The sequence below is a fragment of the Schistocerca cancellata genome, chromosome 6 (assembly GCF_023864275.1).
Source record: "Schistocerca cancellata isolate TAMUIC-IGC-003103 chromosome 6, iqSchCanc2.1, whole genome shotgun sequence".
Lineage (NCBI taxonomy): Eukaryota > Metazoa > Arthropoda > Insecta > Orthoptera > Acrididae > Schistocerca > Schistocerca cancellata.
Window position 1 is genome coordinate 129,014,831 of NC_064631.1, and position 9,477 is coordinate 129,024,307.

The following is a 9,477-nucleotide window of genomic DNA, read 5'->3' on the forward strand; positions in this document are numbered from 1 at the left end:
CCAAAAAACTGATGACGGACAGATAATAATGGTCAGAAAATAAAAAAATTAAACTTTTCACTCGACGGAAGACTTGAACCAAGGATCTCTCGTTCCGCAGCTGCTCACGCTAACCACGGGGCCACGGCGACCTTGTGCCTATACTATCCTTGATGTTGCATATTTTACACGTGGACTACTCAGTTTGTATATTTTGCTTATTTTTTTCATAGTTCCACACAACTTCTTCCTGATTTCTTGATTGATCTGTGTTCAGTTTTTCAAGGCCTATCCACTGTGCCAACTTCTAACTAAGTCTGAGAGGGGTGTGATGGGGAGGTTCCCTTGTAAGATTGAGTCAGTTACGTTAATGTGCGTAAACTTTATTTATGCTCTTTTGTAAAGTCTGTAATCTGAACACATTGTATATATTTTAATCTTTGTAAGAAAACTGCGCTTAATTACTCGTAATACAAGAGATATAACTTTCAGAAAGTTTTAGTTCGCATAAGATGTTTGGAAGAACATTCTCTATAAGAACTTTCTTTGCATGTAATACCTCATATCCCTCCTTTATATTAACATATATATACACACCATGATTTCCCCTTAATGTTATTTTTAAATGTCTTCTGTTGTATGTTTTATGTCTTTCGGCTGAAGAGCAGCGCATATGCTGCTGCCAGCCCGCCCCAATGGGGAACTGAAATACAATAAAGAAAAAAAAAGTAATACCACATCTTCAAACGCCATGCTTTCCACCCCGTTTCCCTCACCCACTTACCTTTCTACCCTCGAGGATCCATTAATAACTCGTCAACATCTCACATTTTCTCACTCCCATTGAGTACCTCCTAATACCATACACCATCCGCAGACTCGACAACAGTCCTCTTGTGTTCCTTCTGCTCTCGAACCATAGTGTGCTGTCGCACCTCAGCCTACACATTCCACCAACCCTACACCCACGACCCTTTCCACGTCCTCTCCCAACGGGATTTCAACTGCCTCCCTCTTCCAGGTCACGAACTCCGTAACTATATATAAACATCGCATCAGCTCTAGTTCCACCTTACACTAACCACTGCCCCTCCTCCCCAAGCGCTACTTCTGCGTTCCCATACCACAACTCTTCCTCTTCCCCTTCACTGTCGCTCCCCACCCCATTTAGCTTTCAAATCTATAGATCCCAAAACCTGCTACCGCTCTCTCCTTGTCCCCCATTGCCACCCCTATCTCAACACCACCCCCAATCAGTTCTCAAAACCACCACTCTCTTCTCCCCCTCGATACTTCATTTCTTTTCTACCACGTCAGGGCATATGTTTTTCCAGTTTTACAGGAAGTGTACGGTGCCACGTTTTCAACTGTTAGTGTTTGTCACGTTCAGTGTTTTTCATGTGGTTTTAACTATGCTCTACATCCACATATTAATCACTGTTTTTAAACTATTCACGAAGAAAGCATTATTCCTTACATTCTCCCATTAACATCGCGTTTAAAACATTAGATTCATGGTAAATATGTCTCCTTGTTTTGCGCTTAGTATCTTATTTAGTGAATAATGTCTACCGGCTGACAGACTCTGCCCCCACCTCCAACCTGCCTAACGCCACCGTTTGGGGCGAGAAGCGATGAAATAACAATAAAGGAAAAAAATAACATTCAGTAACTTTGAGGTTTCCGTATCTGTTTATCATCTCACATGGCCATCTCACCAGATTCTGCTTGTCACTCACGCTGAACACCTCTGTACAACCTACAACATCGACAACATCCGCTCCTCCTCCATAGACAGTAGCCATCAGAGCTCCGTATTTACACCCACTCTGTCTTACCCTCCTCAATGCCCAACTCTTTTTCCATTCAACAACAGAGTTTCTCACGACAGGTCAGACAACCTTGAGTGTTTTACTTTGTTTCTTAAACATATTCCTGCTGTTTTCGTTTTACTTTTCTATTATTACTTAAATTTATTTTAAATTTAAAACGAAGAAAACCCATTAAATTTATGTTAAAAATTTATAAAGTTATAGGAAATATCTCAGCATTTAATTTAGTGCTGTATTTATCTTAGTTCATGTTACTTGTCCTTCGCTGAAGAGCGTTTTGAACTTACCCTGACAGCCTGGCCTGCTCTCCACATATTTGGAGGGGAGTATCAAATAACAATAAAGAAAGTGAAGCAGTATTCAGTGCACAGTAATTAGCAGGAAGTCTCAACGATAACGAACAGAAACAATTTTTGAGATTGGTTTGGCGCGAATATACACTCCTGGAAATGGAAAAAAGAACACATTGACACCGGTGTGTCAGACCCACCATACTTGCTCCGGACACTGCGAGAGGGCTGTACAAGCAATGATCACACGCACGGCACAGCGGACACACCAGGAACCGCGGTGTTGGCCGTCGAATGGCGCTAGCTGCGCAGCATTTGTGCACCGCCGCCGTCAGTGTCAGCCAGTTTGCCGTGGCATACGGAGCTCCATCGCAGTCTTTAACACTGGTAGCATGCCGCGACAGCGTGGACGTGAACCGTATGTGCAGTTGACGGACTTTGAGCGAGGGCGAATAGTGGGCATGCGGGAGGCCGGGTGGACGTACCGCCGAATTGCTCAACACGTGGGGCGTGAGGTCTCCACAGTACATCGATGTTGTCGCCAGTGGTCGGCGGAAGGTGCACGTGCCCGTCGACCTGGGACCGGACCGCAGCGACGCACGGATGCACGCCAAGACCGTAGGATCCTACGCAGTGCCTTAGGGGACCGCACCGCCACTTCCCAGCAAATTAGGGACACTGTTGCTCCTGGGGTATCGGCGAGGACCATTCGCAACCGTCTCCATGAAGCTGGGCTACTGTCCCGCACACCGTTAGGCCGTCTTCCGCTCACGCCCCAACATCGTGCAGCCCGCCTCCAGTGGTGTCGCGACAGGCGTGAATGGAGGGACGAATGGAGACGTGTCGTCTTCAGCGATGAGAGTCGCTTCTGCCTTGGTGCCAATGATGGTCGTATGCGTGTTTGGCGCCGTGCAGGTGAGCGCCACAATCAGGACTGCATACGACCGAGGCACACAGGGCCAACACCCGGCATCATGGTGTGGGGAGTGATCTCCTACACTGGCCGTACACCACTGGTGATCGTTGAGGGGACACTGAATAGTGCACGGTACATCCAAACCGTCATCGAACCCATCGTTCTACCATTCCTAGACCGGCAAGGGAACTTGCTGTTCCAACAGGACAATGCACGTCAGCATGTATCCCGTGCCACCCAACGTGCTCTAGAAGGTGTAAGGCGACTACCCTGGCCAGCAAGATCTCCGGATCTGTTCCCCATTGAGCATGTTTTGGACTGGATGAAGCGTCGTCTCACGCGGTCTGCACGTCCAGCACGAACGCTGGTCCAACTGAGGCGCCAGGTGGAAATGGCATGGCAAGCCGTTCCACAGGACTACATCCAGCATCTCTGCGATCGTCTCCATGGGAGAATAGCAGCCTGCATTGCTGCGAAATGTGGATATACACTGTACTAGTGCCGACATTGTGCATGCTCTGTTGCCTGTGTCTATGTGCCTGTGGTTCTGTCAGTGTGATCATGTGATGTATCTGACCCCAGGAATGTGTCAATAAAGTTTCCCCTTCCTGGGACAATGAATTCACGGTGTTCTTATTTCAATTTCCAGGAGTGTAGCTTGATTAGGTACGAAGAAGTAGCTAGATGTGCTGTGATGGTTATACTATAAGCAACAAAATGTGAACTCGGAGTGACGTAAATGGTAATCTTTGATAGAAGAAGAAGCTGAGCGGAGTAGAAAGAGGACTGAGTACCGTCGTTAAAAGTGACCATCGAACGTACAGGGTAGATGGCAGGTGTGCTGCCTTCTTCGCTACGACTGACCTGCCTGTTGGAAATTAACTCACAATATTTGATCAGGTATTTAACACTACTGTGTAATAAGTGTTAGTATTAACTGAAAAAGACTTCATACCTTTATTTTCAGTAATCTAATGAACGCATTCTTCCAAAGAACCTAACACAATGCAACGTATCAGTGTCAATGTATAGATACAGAGAACATGACTTTTGTGAGACAGACATTTCACCAAGAGAGAAATGTACTGGTTGTGTAGTTAATTTCTACAAATTTTGAACTAACTGAAACAGTGCCTGTTTGTTGAACTAGTCGAGATAATTCTTGAGAGTGCCAGCTGATGATCACTTTAACTATTTCAATTGATTAACGATATGTTAGCCGGCCGGGGTGGCCGAGCGATTTTAGGCGCTACAGTCTGGAACCGCGCGACCGCTTCGGTCGCAGGTTCGAATCCTGCCTCAGGCATGGATGTGTGTGATGTCTTTAGGTTAGTTAGGTTTAAGTAGTTCTAATTTCTAGGGGACTGATGCCCTCAGAAGTTAAGTCCCATAGTGCTCAGAGCCATTTGAACCATTTGAATGATATCTTAAAATGCAGTGATTTATGTAATAATAGCTTCAGTAACTTCAAAGTGTTCTCAAATGCAGTGTTGTGCCTCTGAGGACATGGCACTACCAATGTCAACTTTACGGAATTTACAACAGCTGCTTATTATTGATTACTGTAAACTGTACGTTTCTCTGGTTTAAGGCCGACATTCATTTGTAAATAAACTGAGCATCTCAAATGTCTACACTGATTGCGCAGAACATTATCACCTCTTACGTAATAGAAGGTATGTCCACTTTTGGCAAGGATGACAACGACAGCGCATCGTGGCATTGAGTTCCTCATACCACTCCATCACACATGGGGCATTATCTTGTTGAAAATGTCACTGCCGTCGGAAAACTTGATCGTCGTGAAGGGATTACGTGGTGTGCAACCGATGTACGATATGGCAACGGCCTTGCCGCAGTGGATACACCGGTTCCCGTGAGATCACCGAAGTGAAGCGTGGTCGGGCGTGATCGGCACTTGGATGGGTGACAATCTAGGCCGCCATGCGCTGTTGCCATTTTTCTGGGTGCACTCAGCCTCGTGATGCCAATTGATGAGCTACTCGACCGAATAGTAGCGGCTTCGGTCAAGAATACCATCTTACGACCGGGAGAGCGGTGTGCTGACCCCAGGCCCCTCCTATTCGCATCCTCCATCGAGGATGACACGGCGGTCGGATGGTCCCGGTAGGCCACTCGTGGCCTGAAGACGGAGTGCAACCGATGTACGATACTCCTTGGCCTTCACGGTGTCTTTCATAAGCTCCACTGGACGCACGGATGTCCAAGTTAGCCCCGCCACAGTTCGCCGTCTGCCCTATATTACCAGTCTTCCCAGTCTATGACGTCAGACATCTGTAATCAGAGGTGGCCATCCAACCGCACGACGTCTGGATTGGTTTCATCTTCTCACCACAGCTCTCTCGTACACCCGACAAGCTTTGCAGTTTCAGAAATGCTCTTTCCCATCCTTCAGGTCATCACCATCTGTCCTCGGTCGGACCCCTTCACCATTCTACACTTGGAAAACACGCTCGCTGATATACACGCGCCGTGCGTATCTGACTACCAGTCATTCCTCGCCAGGTGTCGCTGCTGTCGCCTCAACTGGTTTATATTAGTGGTGATAATGTTCTGGTTGATCAGTGTATGAACAAATGTGGTGAACATGGGCTCACGCTTCATATTTCACACAGTGAAATTTTGGGTTCGTTTTCAGTTGTTTACTACGCTCTAAAATATTCAGATGTTATTGTCTGCACACTATTCATAATTACTGTTACTGATACCAGTTACTAAATTAGCTTCAGTTCATTTTGGATGAGTTTGAGGCTCAGTGCGTCGCGGAGTGGCAGCGCGGTCTAGGGCGCCATGTCACGGAGTGCGTGGCCCCTCCCGTCCGAGGTTCGAGTCCTCCCTCGGGCATGGATGTGTGTTGTTCTTAGCATGAGTTAGTTTAAGTAGTGTGTAAGTAAGGGATCGATGACCTTTAGGAATTCACACTTTTTTTTCTTTTTTTGTGGCTCAGTCCTGTTTATATTCTAATGCATCAAGCTCTACACGTTACAGTGTCATTAATCTGATTTTTCCAAAACTGGCAAGTTTATCTCTATGGTACCAAATTATTCTTTCCTTTTTACATGTAATTTTACTAGCCTCACTCTGCTTAGGTGTGCAGTCGCTGCGAACGTCTTAATCGTTATCTTTTATTTCGAAGTATACACTTCATTCCAATGCTTAGCGATTAGTTAATCTTGGTTCTTAGGGTGTTAAAAGCACAATAAAAGTTGTTATGATTACAGCATGCTATGCTCCTTAGGTGGGGCTGCATCAGAATTAAGAGTCCCACGCCGGCCGATGTGGCCGAGCGGTTCTAGGCGCTACAGTGTGGAACCGTGCGACCGCTACGGTCGCATGTTCGAATTCTGCCCCGGGCATGGATGTGTGTGATGTCCTTAGGTTGGTTAGGTTTAAGTAGCTCTAAGTTCTAGGGGACTGGTGACCTAAGAAGTTAAGTCCCATAGTGCCCAGAGCCATTTTTTTTTTAAGAGTCCCACACAAACATAGTTGAATGGCCACAACTGTCCTTAATGAGCAGACCATATTCAGAATGGAAAGTTTGCAACCTTTATGCAGATTTTGTTCTGTGCTAGAGCGCATAGCGCATTAAAACACTTTAGCGAAACTACTAATATAAAAATGACGTGATTATTCCATTAAATTGAAGTAGAATGCATGCCAACGAATTTGGCAACACAACTGTAACTTGATGAACCCAAGAGGACGAAATTAGCTTTCTTACAAATAACGCATAACGCATTAAAACACGTTAGCGAAACTACTAATATAAAAATGACGCGATTATTACATTAAAATGAAGTAGGATGCATGCCAACGAATTTGGCAACACAACTGTAGCTTGATGAGCCCAAGAGGACGAAATTAGCTACCTTATAAATAACGAAATATATTGTTTGTTTCATAATTAAGGAACAGCCTACGCCGAAAATGACTTCCTGTAAGACAATTAATTGAGATATCTGAAAAATTAAATGTATGTTAAATCAAACGGTGACTGTTAAGAATATCGAGTGGATACTAACAAAAACCGTTTTCAGAAAATCTTCAAATGTGTGTGAATTCCTAAGGGACCAAAGTGCTTAGGTCATCGGTCCCTAGACTTACACACTACTTAAATTAACTTAAACCAACCTATTCTAAGAACAACACACACACCCATGCCCGAGGGAGAAATCGAACCTAGAGCGGGAGGGGCCGCGCAGTCCGTGTCATGACGCAAACAGTTTTCCAATTTATAGAATGTATATACAGGGTGTTGCGAAATTCCAGGAACAAGCTTCTAGGATTGGTAGAGAGGAGTGAGTACATAGTATTTTGAACAAGCACCCATGCCCTAAGACGTACTGTTTCCCCTCTACGACGGTTGTAATTCAGATGAGTAACGCGTCCACGTCAGCCGATATGCAGTAGGGTATGCAACAGGGTAGGCAGGATGACGTGTACTGTCTCAGAAGTCACCTGATGTGGGGTCGTATGCAGAGTTTAAGCTATGAGACACGAAGATCTGTCAGCACGAGTTCTGGCCGTAGTATAAGAAACTAAAACCACACGAGCTGGGATGAAGAGTATGAACGTGTATGTGTTTCGTAGGTACAACGTCTTTAACAACATTGGTGGTCGCCACATCGAGCCGCTGTTGTAATGAGTCAGTACTATTCTGCACATACAATATTCTGTTTTTTTTCAACAATGTAAGCACATAATGGTTAAGTGTTAACACAAACAAATGTGCTTAAATGATAAATAGATGTCATGTTATGTTTCCTTTCGAATTATTAGCTAATAATTGTACTGTGTCGCACTTAATTCAGTTCCTCAAGCAGAAGTGGACGAGTTAAACATATCCAAAATGTTACGTGTACCTAGAAGTTTGTAACTCGAGTTTCCGAACACCTTGCATAATGTAAACATGGCTCTGAAAGACCACAGAACGACAGCAAAAGGACGTACATAAAAGTAATCTATATTTTAAAATTTTTCGGAGACTAAAATTGTGTGCCGGACAGTGATTTGAATCTTACGTCAATAAAATTCTTCTGATCTGTTGACCGCATTGCCCATATACAAAACTGACCGACATTTTGGTCATTCTTGCAAATGGTCCTCCTCCGGATTTCTGTGCTGAGCTGACAGCCAGTTGAGCACAAAAAGCCGTGAGGAAGGCCAGCTGAAAATGTGGCGGAAACGTCGGACACTGTTAAATACTGACAACGCGGTCAACAGTCCAGAAGAATTTTATTGGCAGTGACAACGGGGCCGGAAGCCTACTCTTACACCCAATCTTATATTTCGCGGAGAATGCTGTTACAGATCGTAGTACCGAATAGCGACTTACGATCCGTCCTCACAACTTTATTTCCACCAGTACCTCTACCCTACAGTCAGGAAGTTTCAAACAGCACAAAAGATTGAAAATACATTCTTGAATCTGTTTCTAGTGATTAAAATAAATAACCCTAATGATGGAGGAATTATCCTACGAAACAATTGACGGAAAGATGAACAATAGTAGTCCTCTGTTGTATATTGTATTGACGCCACCAACAGCAACGCCTCATCCTGCACGATCGGTCTGGTTTGGAAACGGCGCGGAATCGCGTAGGTACGAGGGCTATTCGGAAAGTAAGGTCCGATCGGTCGCAAAATGGAAACATCAGTAAAAATCAAAAATTTGTTATTCGCAACTGTTAGCCACACCTTCCATATACCTCTCTAAATAGTCGCCGCTACGACTTAGACAAATAGGTCGTGGCGTTGTACCAACTTTCCAGTAACCTTCCTCAAAGAAAGCATCCGCCAGCGCTTTCTGCCAATTCTCTGCGGCCGGCCGCGGTGACAGAGCGGTTCTAGATGCTTCAGTCCGGAACCGCGAGACTGCTACGGGCGCAGGTTCGAATCCTGCTTCGGACACAGATGCGTGTGATGTCCTTATGTTAGTTACGTTGTTGTAAATCTAAGTTGTGGGCTGCATAGCTTCAGGCGAAATGTCTCACGAGATCCACATACCTGGTGGGAGACACTGTTGTTTTAAGCATTTCTTCGTCCTCACTTTGCGCTCTGGACAGAAAAGAGCGACGTCAAGCGATCGAACGCTACAAAAAAGACACTGTAGAAAATATCTGTGCAAAGTTCCATCGGATTTTCACAGTGGTTGCCATTTCGCGTCCAATTGGATCTCACTTTAAGAATACGCCTCGTAGTACCTCGTCCTACGTGAGTGCGGTGCGGCGCAGGACCACGTGAATACGTCATTAGTCCACTGCGAAGTACTGCTATGCCGCTGCTCTGTCGCACGTGAGCAGCCTAACAGCGTACTGGCTGTTATCACCACATGAGACAAATTTGTTTCCTGACTTTCTTGCCATAAAAACGCTCTACGTTAACGAACCAAACTACATCAACTACGAACAGAGATTCTCCTTTTCTATTAAAAGACTAA